The sequence below is a fragment of the Hippopotamus amphibius genome, chromosome 2 (assembly GCF_030028045.1).
Source record: "Hippopotamus amphibius kiboko isolate mHipAmp2 chromosome 2, mHipAmp2.hap2, whole genome shotgun sequence".
Classification (NCBI taxonomy): domain Eukaryota; kingdom Metazoa; phylum Chordata; class Mammalia; order Artiodactyla; family Hippopotamidae; genus Hippopotamus; species Hippopotamus amphibius.
The window spans coordinates 134496485-134514146 of record NC_080187.1 but is presented as its reverse complement, the minus strand read 5'-3'; the positions used below and the strand labels follow the sequence as shown (position 1 = coordinate 134514146).

The following is a 17662-nucleotide window of genomic DNA, read 5'->3' as shown; positions in this document are numbered from 1 at the left end:
TTTTCTCAAGTTAAACATGAAGTTCCCTCAAAATAGCAAGTGTTTTCCCCAGCTTCTCAATCTGAAGAACTCTTACTAACAATTTCAAGACCCAACTCAAGTGTTACAATCTCTGTAAGGTTTTCTTCAAGTCCTCAAGCCATTCTGCTCTTTGTCACGGTTCTAGTACTGCAGACACATGTTCATAAAGCCACCTTTCCTACCAGACTGTTAGGTCTTTTGATCATTGCATCTGGAGCTCGTAGCACAGTTTCCAGCATGTAGCAGAAACTCACCAAATGTTGATCGAAAGTGCATTTCATTGTATTCTAATGCAATACCTTACAAATAGTAGGTGTCAATGCATATTTATTACAGAATTTCTTGAGAGAGGTCAAACTGACTTTAAAGAAATGTCACATGGATGGTTGCAGCTGAGATAAAGGGAGTTTCCAACGGGAGAGGTATCTTTGGCTCTGCTCTGTCTTGAGAGGTTAGATTCTATCAGCTAACCCACATAGCAATCTGGTTATTCCTCCTCACCCCCAAATTCATGACCACCTCCTGTGCCTATACCTCACTAAAAGATGACAATCTTCCCCCAAAGAAGAATAGGTATATTTTAACTGTCCATGAAAATTTATTTTTCACGCTAATTATTTGTTTGTATTTCTGTATGCTCAATGGTATACTTTCCTTTTCCCTTTTTCTTAGCTTTGATGTTTTTCTTTCTTTTTTAAAACTTTTTATTTTATATTGGAATATAGTCTTGTTATTTTGTTTTGTTTTGGTTTGGTTTGTGGGGTTTTTTTGGCTGCATTGGGTCTTCTCTGTTGTGCATGGGCCTTCTCTAGTTGCAGCGAATGGGGGCTACTCTTCCTTGCAGTGTGCGGGCTTCTCATTGTGGCTGCCTTTCTTGTTGTGAAGCACAGGCTCCAGGCGCGCGGGCTTCAGTAGCTGTGACACACAGGCTCAGAAGTTGTGACTCGAGGGCTCTAGAGTGGAGACTCAGTAGTTGTGGTGCATGGGCTTTGTTGCTCCATGGCATGTGGAATCTTCCTGGAGCAGGGATCGAATCCTTGTCCCCTGCGTTGGTAGGCAGATTCTTAACCACTGTGCCACCAGGGAAGTCCCTATATTGGAGTATAGTTGATTCACAATGTTGTGTTAGTTTCAGGTGTACAGCAAAGTGATTTAGTTGTACATATACATATATCTGTTTTTCAGCCATAGATACGATTAATCAGTGGAAGGCATTAGCGTGCACAAGGCAGTGTTGGACACCCATTGAGTAACTGTCATCAACCAGACACTCGGTACCCAGTGGCTCCAAGAGTTCTAGTAACTTCCTCACTACTCACTGGTAGGACAAGGTCCACTGAGAAACAGTCTAGTCTACACCTGTCTGAGGAAGTTAATTTTCAAAGAGTTGTGTCAAATATTTTTTTTAACGATGAGGCAGATCTGTAAATGATGGTGCTGTTTTCCAGCTGGGCAATCTATTTCACCTCTTCCCACCTCCTTTTTCTCATCTGCAAGACAAGGATAAATGAGGCAGCATTTGAAACCATTTAACACCTTGCTTGGCACCTAGCAGGCAATCAATAAAGTATATTACGTTTGGTTCTGCTTTCTCCTGAATGTTACAGTTTATAAAAATAAAAAGAGGAACCACTTACATGAAATTAATAACCAACTCAAAAATTTGTTACTCAGTATATTTTGGACAGATCTATTTGTCTCTGCCATTCTCCATGTTAAATTAAAATTAAAACACACTCTTTAAAAAAGCCCTCCTAATTCAGCAGAATAGCATTCAGAATTAAGCATCTGAGCCACACATTTTACTGCTGACTGACTCAGTTTATTGTCCAAAGTTTAGCATTTTGAGACCTCAATGTCTCTAAGGTAAGGTCTGGATAAAAACACGTGCATCAATGGTATGGTCGTGTCACAGGAGAGTTAGAGATCTTGTTGGAACCTAGCAGAACACAAACATTTCTTTTGTAAGTTTGAGACCTTTCAAATTATTCCCCCATTATTTTATAGGAGAGTAAAATGCATGAGGCAATTTAAACATTCCAGAGGGGGAAGAAGCCGCAGCTTACCCTGGGGACTGGACCAAGTCACATACAAAGAAGGCCTGGGCCGATGTGGGGTAAGGGCACCAGCTCTTAGGAATGTGGGTCCCCCTAGCATTGGAGTTAATGAGGCCACTGGTTCACTTATTTTCCTTCCCAGAGATTATCATGATCAATTTGCATGATGATTATGGAAAAAATTAAAACACTATTCCCAAAGATCAAGTTAATATAGACCTTTGAGACTTAGGGCTTCCTAGAGGAGAAGGGTATATTTTTCTCCAAAAGGGGGGAAAGCACTTGAGATGAACTATAGTTTAGTTCAAAGAAGCAATGGTGAATTCCTCTCCCCCACCCTCCTTTTTTTCCCATAGCATCTAACATCTCTATTAAACCCTTGAGAACCTTTCTCCTTTAAGAGCCTGTAATGAATTTAATACAAATTCAAAGGGAAATGAAAGGAGCCATGCGGGGTAGGGGTGGGGGATCAGAATGAAGAAGAGAAGAGAATATGAATCTGTGGAATCCTCTTGTGGTTGAAAAGCCATTTGCTCCTCCTTCAGCCCAGTGACAGACTCTACATTTTCTAGATTCAAACAAAAAGTCATTTTTCCTTTGACACCTCAAGCCCGCCTAACAGCTAGACATCTACAGCATCACATTCCCTCCTTAGGAGCCAAAAATCTAATCTTTAGGATCTCACCGAAGTTAACTGCCCCACATACAAAGCAATTCCTTTTTGTCATTTACATAAAACTAGATCCTGCCTTTTATTTTTCCTTCTGGGGAGACTTGTATTTTCTACTCCATAGAGAAAGCATCTGACCCCCTTGGTAGCTGGTTTGGAGGGTGAAAGCTGCACAGATCTGCATTCTTGAGATTTCTCCCCATGTTGCTACTACAAAATGGGACATATAAATGCAAAACTGTGCAGCTCTTCCATCTATTAAGGATTTTACTTTTAGCAACTAAACTATCTTTACAGAATAAGCAAAAGGAAAATAAACCAACAAATATTCTATATCACAACAACCTTCCCTACAAGCTATTCTCAACTTCTCTATTTCATCTCCCTTCCCTAATCATGGGGAATCCCATATGTATAAAGACATACCTATCCTTCTTTAATAATTTGTGTGACCTCAATTGCTCCATGCTTTTCTCCTAATCCATGTCAGTGTTGACTCTGCATGGTTAATGGTCACAAAAACCAACCAAACAAACAAACAAACAAAAAACCATGTAGCGGTTTATGTCCAGCAAACCCAGAAAGAATGAAACACTATACTCTTTTCCGTAATTGACTTAGAGGAAGGAACATTTTAAGAGGAGAAAAGAATCCCATTGTGGTGACTTTTTACATTTCATCTATAATTTATCCACTAAGTCTATCCAATGACTAAAGGAATCTTATTGAAAATGTAATACAATCATTCTAGGCACAACAGTGACTGTAATAACTTTATTTTGAGAACATTTACTGAGCATTTATGTTGGGCCAAGCACCATGTGGAATGCTAGCGCGGTCACCAAGGACAGTTGTGTGGGTTGTGCACAGTACAAGCGTGCCCAGCTGAAGGGGCAGCTGACACCCAGCTTGTTCTCTAACCAAGCAGAACACCCGGGTACTGGCTGCACTCACCTTGAGGAAAAGTGGCTTTTTATAATTTATTTGTCCCAAGGGGTACAGTTCTCTGATAACCGGATTTGACTAAGTGAGCTCAGGGCTAGAGGAAACAGGAGCTTGTAATCTACTGGCAGATAATTTCTGTGGAGGATGATATAAATTACCCGAAAAGCAGTCTTGATGAGATAACAGGTAAACAATGAGATGGTTATCACTTCCCCTTTTATAGTTTCTCTATCTGGTCTTTTTAGCAAAGCACAATCATGCTGTTATGTTCAATCTTCTGAACTACATGAGGCAGGAGTCCAAGCATCCTTTTTGTGACTGAGGAAAATGAGGCTCAGAGAAATGCACCAACCTACCCCAGGCCACCCAGCAGGTAATAAGTGACCCCAAGACCCTATGTCCTCCCAAGGTAAAGAGACCCAGAAGAAGGAGAGCAGAGAGCTCTGTGATTGGAGTGGAGTCAGAGCTGAAACCCAGTGGTATTAACACTAATCTCCGATGCCCAGCACTGCACTTGGCACGTGGTAGACCCTCAAGAAGTATTTATTGAACAGAACTCGGTAAGGAAGGCTGGAGAACCAACATTTCTTGAGCAGGTCCAGGAGGTGCCTAGGATGCCACATGTTAAGAGGCGCTCCCTCTCAGGGTGGCCATCTCCCATCTCCCTAGTCCCTCACCCTGCTCCTCCGACCCTCCCTGCACTCTCCTATCAATGCTCCATGGCTTGAAGATGTCCGTTGCCAAGCCTCGTGGACAAGGCAGAAATTCAGACGGCTCACCGAAGTTTCCACTCTCCCCTGCCCACTGGCCCTCCATCAGGTTCACTGCTGTACCTGCACAGAGACAGGAAAGCCCTCGAGGAAAGCTTCCCATCCATCTTCTTGGTGGTCTTCCATTTCTTTGCCAATAAGGTGATCTGCTTCACCACATACTTCGATATATTTGACATCTGTCATAAAACCCAGGTCAGGCATATCTGTCTTCTGTTAAAATAAGCCATTCTACAGAGGCATTTCCTCTGCTCTTCGGGCCCCACCAGAAATAATTATTGACATATTGTCTGCGCATCTACCAACCCTCTTAATAGGAGCCATAAATTACTGGTCCTGGTTTCCCTCTACTCCTATCAGAGAAACAAGGTAACACTTACAGGACCACAAGGAGACATCATGATATGAAAACCTGAAGGGGAAGCTCTAGATGAAATGACTGACTCGAAACAAATACCTTCTTTGAGCATCTTTCAAAAGTTAGTGACTGTGGCAACACACAGCTGTTTCTCTGTGATGGGGCGTGAATTTTCTCATAACACTTTACTCAGATGAGTCAGTTTCACGCAGCGCAGAAGGAAGTTGATGGAAGTTTTTCTGAGTGGCAGTGATTCCTCTTTAGACATAGGATGGCTCAGCCTTCAAGGAAGGTTTCACGTGGGTGAGAATCCTGGATACTTGAACTCTCATTACACACTATGAATATAGGAGAGAAGCATCAATCATTTCTGATCCTAACTGATCCCTTGAGAGGCACCCATGGAAGAAGCCTGTCTCAGTTCCCCAAAGACCTGCAGTTGGAAAATCTTTCACAAGATTACTAAAATCACTACTATGATCAGAGCTGTTATAGTCCCTTTGAGCCTCTGTGGGCCAAGTACATATGGCAAAACATATAATTCTTCACCCTTGGGTAGAGAATGTGGGCATATGTACCTCTTCCAGCAGATCATGAAGAAAGGAAACGGATGATTTTTATGAAGGAAAAAGGACTTTAGAAAGAAATATACTAACAGCTATATTTTTGTTGGGGTGAAAAAGGAGGATTCCTTTTCGAAGATATTTACAAATGTTTCCTTGTGGCAATAATTGCAACAGAAGTGATATTTTTTAACAGTGAAGTTGCAGCACACCTAACAAAAGGTGTTAGCTGAAATAAATGTTTCTACTTAGAGGAAAGAGAAACTTGTCCACCATAAGAAAGTTTGTTCTCTCAGCAGACCTAAACAGGTCATTTAAGAACAGAGGAAATACATGCAGACAGGAGAGAGGCCCCCAAATATTGAATGGTAGACACTCAAAAAACACTATTTCTGGTTAGCAACATTCTAAGTCCTTCTTCTCATCCAACACTTGAATGAATGCCAGACATTTTTTGTTTGCACACACATAACCTGCTTGCTCCATGCTTACATGAGAAATCGACTGTCTTGTTCAAACTGGAATAAATTGTTGAAAGAAATATAAGTGCTTAAGTGTCTTCTTCAGGATCAGGAAAACATCTATCATTTGGACTTTGAGTTGCAGCATTGCAAAGAAGAAAGTTGTTCCTTACAGTTATGCTGCTAAACTAGGAATAAAGACCTCTGTTGAAAGAGATGCTTTAGCAGTATGTGGATGAGAGATTAACTCTAAGAGAGGCAAAGGAAATCGCCTATTTCCCCTTGTCCAACCCACTCAGCTCAAACCACCCAAAACTGTCAGTGGATTTGAAATGACAGGAAGTGGCTAATTTGATGATCAATAACAACACTGATGGTTCAGGATGTTAAGATAAAGGTAATGTAAGTCATGTTTCTCACTATGAGCAGATCAGTTGCAGGAATCAAAAAAGCACCAGCAGTGACAATTGACTCAAAAGGATCAGTCTTTAATGTTCCAGACCACATGTATGCAAAGTGACAAGTAGCCAGCTCACCTCAAGTGGGCAACCATGTCTTCATAATAGGTGGAGTTCTACTTCTTTACCAGAGATGGAGTCAGACAAACATGTCAGCGCTGGCCAAGATTCCCAGCCTTCTAACAGATGAGGGGCATCTATTCCTGAACTCTGGGAAAGGACTGTCATTCATGAGTTGGTGATGTGTTGCAGCCTAACAGTCTCCCATGTAAATGGTTGCTAAACATCAGGGCCACCAGCAGGCATTCTGAGATCTGCAGAGACTAGGAGTCCCTCACATGTGCTCCCTTTCCCTTTCTTGGATAAAGGACCTCCACAGGATGACTACCCTGTGTTCAGTGCCAGTGATCGTGGAAGTCATGCCAGGAAGTTTGTTCATTTTGCACTGGCAGCTGCTGGGTGATTGATTGACATACTGTAGAACATTAAGTACTTTTCACATCAAGGCTTTGGCATGTTGCTTACTTTGGGGGGTTGGGGGGACCAATTCCACTGAATGTCGTCTACATGTGTAGCAGATGTACTGTGCAAGAATTATCCCACCTTCACACCAGATTTTGACATATTGTTTGAGGTTCATGTTAGGAGGAAACTGGTGGGTTTTCTTTTGTTTTTGTAAGTGGCTCGCCTCCATTGTGTGGACAAAGAGCTGGATTCTGATTCCGGGGACTGCTATGGCATGTGCTGCCCACGTGCAGAGGACGAAACAGTTTCCTACCTGCAAATGATGGCTTCTCTTGTTTCAGTGTTATTGCTTTCCCATCAAGGTCCGTACAAAGCCTCAGCATGCCTTTTGGTATGCTATTTTTTTTTTTATTGAAGTATAGTTGATTTACAACTTTGTGTTAGTTTCAGGTGTACAGCAAAGTGTATATATATACTTTTTTCAGATGCTTTTCCATTGTAGGTTATTATAAGATATTGACTATAGCTTTGTGTGCGCTAGAGAAGGTCCTTGTCATTTATCTGTTTTACATATAGTGGTGTCTCTTAATCCCAAACTCTTAATTTTTCCCTCCCTGCCTCGGTATGCTATTTTCATTTCTTCAATTGTGATTCTGTAATTCATCATACTCAGCACAAAAAACAAAAGACACGTGTTCAGGTTTTATGTTAGCAAAGTCCTTCCCCTTGACTGGCTGATATTTAAACACTCTAAGACCACACACTTCTCCCGTGTTGTCTTCATCTGCTTAAGCCTAAATCTGCGCCTGTAGGTGGGGAATGACTGGATACTATTACCCCGATAGCTAATGATAATATGTCTACATCCATTGTTAAGCTTCTTAAGTTTCTTCTTCACTTTAGGAGTGTTTAGCATACTGTTTTCTAAAAACCATCTTCAGTGCGCCCTAGGTAAAGTACGATTCGATACCACATTCACCGGAGATTATCTAGGACTAAGCTGCTGAGCGAATATCTCAGCCTCCCTCAGCCAGTCTCTCCGTAAATGCACCTTTATAAACCTCTCAGGGGTAAACTGGGTCACTTGATGTTGTTTCAGAACATCTGGAAAATAGTCATTGGGGTGGGGAAGGCTGTAAAAGCTCTTTGTGCTAAGGCTCCAGGGATCTCAGGAAAACACGGATGTGACACACACCAAATGATTCTAAAACAACCACTTGTTTGTAAGTACCCAAACTGCTCATTATCTGCTCTGACTTCAAATAAGAGGGGTTTGGCAAGGATGCTGAGTTCAGATCTGTGTTACTGCTCCCACACAGACTTCAAATCCCTTTTCTGGCATTTTTAGGCAACCGAGAAGCAAACTGTGGCTGAGCTGAGCTGAATCTCATTTCACAGGCCTCCCCATGGTGAGCTCGGGTGGACCAAAGATTAGCAGACAAGAGCCACCAAGCGACCAGCAGGTAAACACGCAATAGATAGGATATCGTCTCTGTTTGTAGCTATTTCCCAGTCAACTGCAAACATGACGAGGTATGTAAAGTAGCCGGCAAGTGGATTGTCCTTCCTAGAGCACTTCATTCATTGGTTGCAATACTTCTTTATAGGTAGAGGTTAGACATTTCGGGTATAAAAAGTCCTTCCTTAGACATCTTGAATTCCAAAGTGGGGAACTTCTGAAGTGACTGAGTCATGTGTTTTATGGTTCTCACTTTCCTTAAAATATTAATTAAGGAAACAACTTAATTGAGAGAGCTTAATTGAGAGCTTTTTTTAAAGGGGTGCGCTGAGAGTTAAACTGGCTGGCCCTCCATGATAGCCATATTGTACTTTTCCTCCTTGATTAGCACGGATGCCAGGCTGTTCCTTCAAATTAAGAAAGTATGCTTGTAGTGATGAACCGTATTGGCCATCCATCTTCCTTTTGTGATCTGGCTCTCATCGAGCCGAAATGAAGCCATTTCTTCTGCCTGTGGCTGATTAAGCACAGAGTAAATCCGCGTCTCTAAGGAGGCTCTAATAATCCTCCACAGAGCTCGTGTCAGCCCAGCCCGCACCTGCAGGCTTCAGCGTCTCTGCTTCCATCATAAAATGAAGCATCTGCTTCAGGGAGGTGGTATCTTTTTATCATCCAGTGTATCACTCTGGTCAGAGTGGATGCAGCTCATTTGGTACACAAGGCTGCCTGCCATGCCACAGGTAACAGATGGCCCCTCAGGAAGTCTTGTTCTCATCGGGGGTGAAAAGGACACAACTTTGGGTAAAAATCTGTGACTTTGGTCAAAGTCTCCATGGCTCACAGCCCAGGGTCTTCTTTTAAGCAAAACAGGTCAGGAAATGATAAGAGGGAATCTTTTAAATAAGGCAATCCTTTATTCATCAACTCATGGGTTTTTTTATTCATTCACTCCATAAACACTCATCAAACACCAGCTACAAATGGAGCCCTGTGCCAGGAACTGGAGCTAGAGCATGGACATGGCCCCCTGGAGGTTACATCCTAATGAAGAGACAGACATTAAACAAGTAATGATGAGTTAAGTACTTTACCACTATGAGGAGTATCCCAAATAAGAAGGACTCTGGGAATATATAAGAGGGGGCCTGATGTTTCCTGGAGTTCAGGGAAGACTCCCTTGGGAAGTGACATTTAAGCTGAGACCTCAGAGATAAGAGCGAGTAGTGAGTTAATAAAAAGCCATGGACACAGCATGTTCAAAGGTCCTGGGGTGGAAAGGTAATGTTTAAACTATCCAAACAATCAAAAACCCAGTGAGAGGGAGAATGGCTAAAAATAGAACTGACAACATGGGCAGGGATCAGATCTGGCAAGGGCTGCTTCTGGCTGAGTTGAGGAGTTAGAATTTTATCCCCAAAGTTTGATTGAAACTACTGGTTTGTAAGCAGGAAAGTGAAATGGTCATTACCACCATAGAACCTTAGTACCATTTTTGAGTGTGGCAATGTTGCACTTTCCTTGACAGGCACTGTACAGATTCGTAATTTTTGATCTTCAACTGTTTCAGCATTCCTTCAAGATGGATATTTTTATCCCCACCTCTAGGGGATAGGAAACAGGCTGAAGGAGGATAAGATCACACCAGATCACACAGCTGGCAGTATGGGGCCAGGTCCCAGCCAGGCCACCCCGCACACATTTTTTTTCCTCTGTGTCATGCTGTCCTCCCACACACAGACTGACTCAACCTGCTGCACATTTGTGACACTTATGTAACGTTACTTTTTCCAACTGTATGACACTTTAGGAGAATTTCCAATTTATTTATTGATGATATTCAAATAATGATAGCTCCATTTAAATCATAAGAAAACCAAAGATAGTAGAGCTGACTTACCTTGTCGCTTAGAAAGGAATCTTGGCACCAACGTATTAAATTAGTGCCATGTAGAAGCGAAAAGCCTAAGATCTGAAATTAGATTGACCTGGGTTCAAATCCCAGCTTGTCTAGTTCCTGATGGTGTGATTGAGAGCAGGGGGCCATGGAGGCCGATGTGCAGTTTCGTTCTCTATAAATGGATATATGAACACTGAATTCACTTGGTTGTTGTGAGGATTAAATAAAATAGTTATGCAGACCGATCTTCCAACCTTCTGAGACACCCAATATGCATTTGTCACTAATACCACCAGCACCATCATCACCTCCATCATCATAGCATCATTTTCATCATCATGGTGACTTAACTAACTTGCCAGATTAGTGGGACATTAAACACCCCACCTCTTTCTCCTAGCATGTGCTTTCAGTCTATTGCAAGTACATTGTTCATTTTCTTGCTCTCACATTATAGAAAGGAATGTGCACTAATCCCTGGCAGGTAGCTGAAAATCAAGTCTGACTAATAAGTCAGGCAGCAGTTAAATCCAAGAATATCTGAAAGCAGCACAAAGTAATTCCAAAAAGACCTAACTTCTCAAAAGAAGATACTTGATGGAGATGGGTGGCTTCGAAGCATTTTAAATGTAATTCCCCTTTTAAATAAATACCTGTAACAGATGAAAGGACACTGTTTTACTCTGAAAACTGCTTTTTTATCTTGAGAGGTTTTTTTTTTTTTTTTAATTATATGAGGCACCAAATGGATTGGCTTTCACATGAACAAATGTTTACATACTAATATTATATAAATTGAACATAGATGCTTATAGGTATAGGTGATGCAAATCCCTCCCCAAAGGATATTAAATATCTAAATCCAGCAGGTGGGCAAGACCATCTGCTCCCCGGATGGTTATCTAACACCCACCACGCTGCTCTTGGTGTTACTTATAGACAAATTTACACAGCAGATCCACAAGAACTACTTACTATTAAATGAAACGATGACTGTAAGAGCCTCCCATCCAGTAGCTGGCACATGTTCAACCTTTGATCAATGTTAGCTATTGCAATAATACAAAAAAAAAAAAAAAGAATACTTTCAGAGTGAAAAGTCTTGTTATTTTTTTTCTAATTTTATTGAGATGCATTTGACCTGTAACATTGTGTAATTTCAAAATGCCCTGGTGATGATTTGATACACATATATATGGCAAAACATACATATAGGTGGTAAGATCATTTAAGATCTACTCTCTTAGCAATTTTCAAGTATATAATGCAATATTGTTAACTATAATCACTATGCCATACATTAGATCCTCAGAAATTATTCACCTTATAACTGGAAGTTTGTACCCTTTGACTAACATCTCCCCATTTCTCCAAACCCTCAGCCCCTGGCACCAGCATTCTACTCTTTGTTTCTATGAGTTTGACTTTTTTAGGCTCCACATTTAAATGAGATCCTTACAGCGTCTGTCTTTCTCTGTCTGACTTATTTCACTTAGCATCGTTCTCAAGGTTTATCCATGTTCCTGCAAACGGCAGGATTTCCTTCTTTTTCATAGTTGAATAATATTCCATTGGGGAATATTGTATGTATAATACATCTATCTTCTTTATCCATTCATCCATTGGTAGACACTTAGGTTGTCTACCTTGGCTATATCTTGGTTATTGTGAATAATACTGCAAGGAACATGGGAGTGCAGACACCTCCTCAAGATCCTGATTTCATTTCCTTTGGGTAAATACCCAGAAGTGGAATTGCTAAATCATAGGGTAGTTCTATTTTTTATTTTTTGAGGAGCCTCCATACTGTTTTCCATAGTGGCTGCACCAGCTTACGTTTCCACCAATAGTGCACGTGTTCCCTTTTCTCCACATCCTTGCCAACATTTGTAATAGCTTGTCTTTTTGATAATAGCCATCTTAACAAGTGTGAGGTGTTATCTCATTGTGGGTTTTGATTTGCATTTTCTTGATGATTAGTGATGTTGAATACCTTTTCATGTATCTGTTGGCCATTTGTGTGTTTTCTATGGGAAAATATCTATTTAGGTATTTTGACCATTTCTTAATTAGATTGTTTGGGTTTTTTTGCTATTGAGTTGTATGAGTTTCTTAAATATTTTTGATATTAACTCCTTATCAGATATATGGTTTGCAAATATTTTCTATCATTTCATTTTCATTTGTTGATTGTTTCTTTTACTGTGCAGAAGCTTTTTAATTTGCTGTAGCCCCACTTGTTTAATTTTACCTTTATTTGTACTTTTAATGTCTTTTCCAAAAAATCATTGCCAAGGCCAATGTCAAGAAGACTTATCCTTATGTTTTATTTTAAGTGTTTTGGTTTTTGGTCTTATGTTAAAGTATTTAATCCATTTTGAGTTATTTTTAGTTATTTTTTGTGAGTGGTGTGAGATATGGGTCTAATTTTATTCTTTTGCTTGTGATTATCCAGTTTTCTCAGCACCATTTATTTAAGAGATTAGCCTTTCCCCATTGAGTATTCTTTGCTCCTTTGTCAAATATTAGTTGACCATATACACAAAGGTTTTTTTCTGGGCTCTTGATTCTATTTCATTAGTCTATGTGTTCATTTTTATATTAGCATCATACTATTTTGATTACTATAGCTTTACAATATAGTTTGAAATAACTAAGTGGGATGCCCCCTGCTTTGTTTTTTCTCAAAATTGCTTTGGCTATTCAAAGTCTTTTGTAGCTCCATATGAATTTTAGGATTTTTTTTTCCTATTTCTGTGAAAAGAACTATTGGAATTTTGATAATTGCATTGAATCTATACATAGCTTTGTGTAGTATGGACATTTTAACAATATTAATTCTTCTAATCCATGAAAAAGAGATATTTTCCATTTATTTGTGACTTCAATTTTTTTCATCCAAATCTTGTAGTTTTCTATGTACAAATTTTTCACCTCCTTGAATACATTTATTTCTATTGTTTTTGATGCTATTATAAATAGGATAGTTTTCTTTATTTCTTCTTCAGATATTTTTTGTTGTTACTATATAAAAACACAACTGATTTATGTATGTTAATTTTTTATCCTGAGACTTTACTGAATATATTTATTAGTTCTAAGAGTTTTTTGGTGGAATCTTTAAGATTTTCAGTACATAATATTATATCATCTGTAAATAGAGACAGTTTTACTTTTTTCTTTCCAATTTAGATAACATTTCTTTTCCTTGCCTAGTCATTCTGGTCAGGACTTCTAGAACTATGTTGAAAAGAAGTGGTGAAAGTGGGCACCCTTGTCTTATTCCCAGTCTTAGAGGAAAGACTTCAGTGTTTCACTGGGAAGACTTTTAAAACCATTCAGTTTAATTCCTGTGTGTTCACAGATGTTGAAACTACAGTCTCAATAGGTCATAGAACTTTCAAAATATTTCACCTCTACTAAGACCAGAGTCTATACCTGTTAGGACATGAAGAAGTTAAGGCAATCTAAGATCTGAGATAATCAGAACGTTCCAGCATGCTTAGCCCTCTGAAAAAGCTGTTCCTATCTTATGGGACTCTTCTTTTATCACACTAATCCAACTGTCATTCCTTTCTTCTCATCTGTCCCTACTAGGTTATACGTTTCATAAAGTCAAGAACTGTGTATATGTCATTTTCCACACTATTTCCAGCATCAGCACAGTCACCTGGCATGTAGTGTGTACGCAATAAATTATTTATTGAATTGGATAGAAACATATCAGCACATAGCACGATACCAAGGGTCAAGCCAAATTGCTACACTATCCATCCCAGAATTATGTGCAGGACTTCGCTATATGTTAAGCCTCCTCACTAAGACTCTGAGAGATAAGGACGTTTTGTTAGATAAATGTTTGTAACCCAAAGAGCCAAGGTGGCATGTGCCCCGTGAACCGTGCTTATTGTGACTGATTCATTCTCAATACAAATTCCTGTCCATCTGAGATATGGCTCAGTCTATAGTGAATGAGACCAAGTAAAAGTAAGGCAAAAATGGTCCAGCAACTCAAGGGCTGAACCTGAAACTTAAGGGAAAATGACTGCACACTGGAGACCACTTTCAGGCAGAGATGCATTTCCACTGCCATCCAGGCATCCAGTGCATTTCCATTGCCAGTCATGCGGAGATTTTGCTCACGGCTATCTTAAATGTAGTTGGATACTCCCTCTAGTCCTGGAAGTGAGGTGCCAGTGGTGAGGAGGAAGTCCTGTGGCTTTGTAGGAAGGCTTCTTATCACCTGTCACTAGCCTGACACATGAATTCAAACATTAATTTTTCAGTAACCCTTCCCCACTACCTTTCCTGGTAAGGCTCCTTCCACTCAAAGTGTCCATCTGTGGGGAGCAAAAAATGGATGGCGTGGGACATGGAGGGAATCACCGATCACTCACTCTCTCTGAGACTTAATCACCTGTGAAACAGAGGATTCTAAGACTTGCCCAATCCACCTCACTAGATGGTTTTAGGCACCACAGACAGATATCTTCAGGAAGATAAAGTCTATACAATTATAAGCTGGTGTTTATTTCTCGAAAGCCTTCCACTAGGTGTTACAGGGTTAACAAAATGAATAAAAACACATAGTCCTGCTCTTCAAGGCACTTATAGTCTAGTACACACATGCAAGCACAATGAGTTAAAAAAATATATACACAGATGGCTGTTATGTTATCAAATATCTTTGTAAAGGAATCCATTATAGAACACACTGAAGTACAAATTAAATAATCTTTGTTTGATTGATTTTGAATACCCTCAGACCATTTCACTCAAATAAGCATATAAAATTTTACACTTTTAGGAGAGAGGAATAAAGAAAATATAAACAGGGTCTTTTATGTGAAATTCTATGTAAGTCAACTCAGAATCAGACATAACTAAAATGGAATAGGAAGATATCTCAGATTACATATCTGCCTCTTACTTCTGGTACAGCATCAGTATTCCATAAGTCCACAAGATCACAGTTTGACCAACAGAAGTCATACACAGAGCAGAGGATTTGTATTGATGAGAAGTTTATTTTTTCCCCGTATCAAAAAACAGGCATATTTGATATTTTGCCAAAAGTGCTTAAAGCGATTATATCTACATTTGACTTTGTGTTAAGTGCAAAGACAAAAATCTCTAAAATTTATAAACAAAAGCTTCTCTCTTCCTTCAGAGTTTGAGGCAAAAAAAAACTTTCACTGAATCTCAGACATACTACAGATTGAATGTTACAGGAACATAAAATATATTTATTGTTGCTATAGCTCAAATTTTCCATCCTACTACATTTGAACAGAGTTGGAGTTTACCAAAATAGCATCAGCAACGTTGCCAACAAGATCCTATAACCTTAACACAAAGTAAATATGAAAGTAGAAAAGAAATGTAACCTTTTTAAAGTTCTCTCTATGCAAATATCATGCAGAAGTCACTGACTACTGAAAACTGCACATCTCTTCAATATCTGAACCACCCCCCAAAAATCATCATAGCAAGCTTGTTATTTTGATCTGTCACAGATTTCTTTAAATTCCTATTCACTTTCTGCGATGGTCTGTGTACCTACAACCATCATCTATTAATAGTACATTTCTTAAGAGTCCAATACAGTCATAACCACAAAATCACAAAAGAAGCTTTTTTATAATGCTTCTGGGTCTATTTATTTTTTGAGACTATACTCACTCTACGCTCAAGTCCTCTTCTAAAATGATCTTTTAAAATGAAATATACATTCAAAATATATAAAGAACAAATACAATTCAATAGCAGAGAAGAAAAAAACCCAACAATTCAATTTAAAAATGGGCAGAAGGTCTGAATAGACAGTTTTCCAAAGAATACATACAGATAGATGGCCAACAGGTACATGAAAAGATGTTCAACATCATTAGTCATCAGGGAAATACAAATCAAAACCACAATGACATATCACCTCATACCTGTTAGAATCATCAAAAAAAACAAGAAATAAAAAGTGTTGGCAAGGATGTGGACAAAAGGAAATCCTTGGGCACTGTTGGTGGGAATGTAAATTGGTTCAGCTACTACAGTAAACAATTTGGAGGCTCCTCAAAAAATTATAAATAGAACTACCCTGTGATCCTGCAATCCCACTTCCAGGAATTTTTCCAAAGAAAATGAAAACACTAACTCAAAAAGATAGATACACCACCATATTCATTTCATCATTGTTCACAGTAGCCAAAGTATGAAAACAACCTAAGTGTCCATCAGTGAATGAATGGATAAAGAAGTTGAGATATATATATATATGACATTCATGGGGCCACAGACTCCCTATCTTGCTACCTCATTTATTTGAACTTTTTGTTTGCATGAGTTCATGTCCGGCATTGGTTGGGAGTCTGACCTGAAAGAGAAGAACTTTGGAGCGGAGGCATCCACGATGACACCAGAAGCCCAGTAGATGAAGCAGGATGATGTGTATTCCCAGGCAGTGCTGGAAACTCAGTCTTATCTTCTATCGAGACACTGCAGGATGAGGCTAAAGGGGCTGTTTTGATGAAAACCATGTGAGACTCAGGTCCAAGCTGTGTTGCCTCCAGGCTGAAGTGATGAAGTGTGACACACAGACAGAGGGACCTCCCACACACAGCCTACCCCAGACCTTGCAGCAGCTCTGACCGTCAGCCCTGGAGAACGTCTGAGCCCAGCAGAGCCCAGATGGAAGGGACTGGGCATGCACAGAAGGTCCTGGTGGTATCCAGGGGAGGCTCTCAAGAGCTATTAATGTTAATTTGACTCCCAGTGTGCCAGCTAATTGAGACCTAGGAACATCCAGTTTCCCTTTGTGTATGGAATATTGAATTGAACACACATTACTCACCTGAAACCTATAAGCAACATTTGTTAAGTCTGGAATACTTAGCAGTAAGTTACCTAAAGTGTTCATTGATAATATGAAGCCTGTCCCTATGGTTCTTTCTCTAATACAGACTCTCCACCACCGTCACTAACACACCTCTTCTCTATCAAATAATTCTACTCCATATCTTTTTTATATTTATTTTTATTGAAATGTTGATTTAAAATATTGTGTTAGTTTCAGGTATACAGTAAAGTGATTCAGTTATACATATATATATTTTTCAGATTCTTTTCCCTTCTTCACAAAATATTGAATATAGATTCCCTGTGCTTTACAGTAGGTCCTCGTTGATTATCTATTTTATATATAGTAGTGTAAATATGTTAATTCCCAAAACCCTAATTTATCCTCCCTCCCACCTTTTTCCTTTGGTAACCACAAGTTTGTTTTCCATGCCTGTGTGTTTTGTATATAATTTCATTTGTATCACTTTTTTTAGATTCCATATATATGCAATATCATGTGATATTTGTCTTCTTCTGGCTTATTTCACTTAGTATAATAATCTCTAGATCCATCTATGTTGCTGCAAATGGCATTATTTCATTCTTTTTATGGCTGAGTAATATTCCATTGTATAAATATACCACATCTTCTTTATCCATTCATCTGTCAATGGACATTTAGGTTAATACAGTTTCTAAGGGTG

The 17662-nt window shown here is 39.4% G+C and overlaps 1 long non-coding RNA gene across 1 annotated transcript; it reads right to left on the bottom strand.

Annotated features, from left to right (window-relative positions):
* Window positions 1-4926: 4926 nt before the first annotated feature.
* Window positions 4927-16998, bottom strand: LOC130843923 (uncharacterized). Its single transcript, XR_009051104.1, has 3 exons — window positions 16495-16998; window positions 11100-11173; window positions 4927-5159 (listed from the first exon to the last, which is right to left on the bottom strand). It is a non-coding gene; the product is annotated as an uncharacterized LOC130843923 (long non-coding RNA).
* Window positions 16999-17662: the final 664 nt, after the last annotated feature.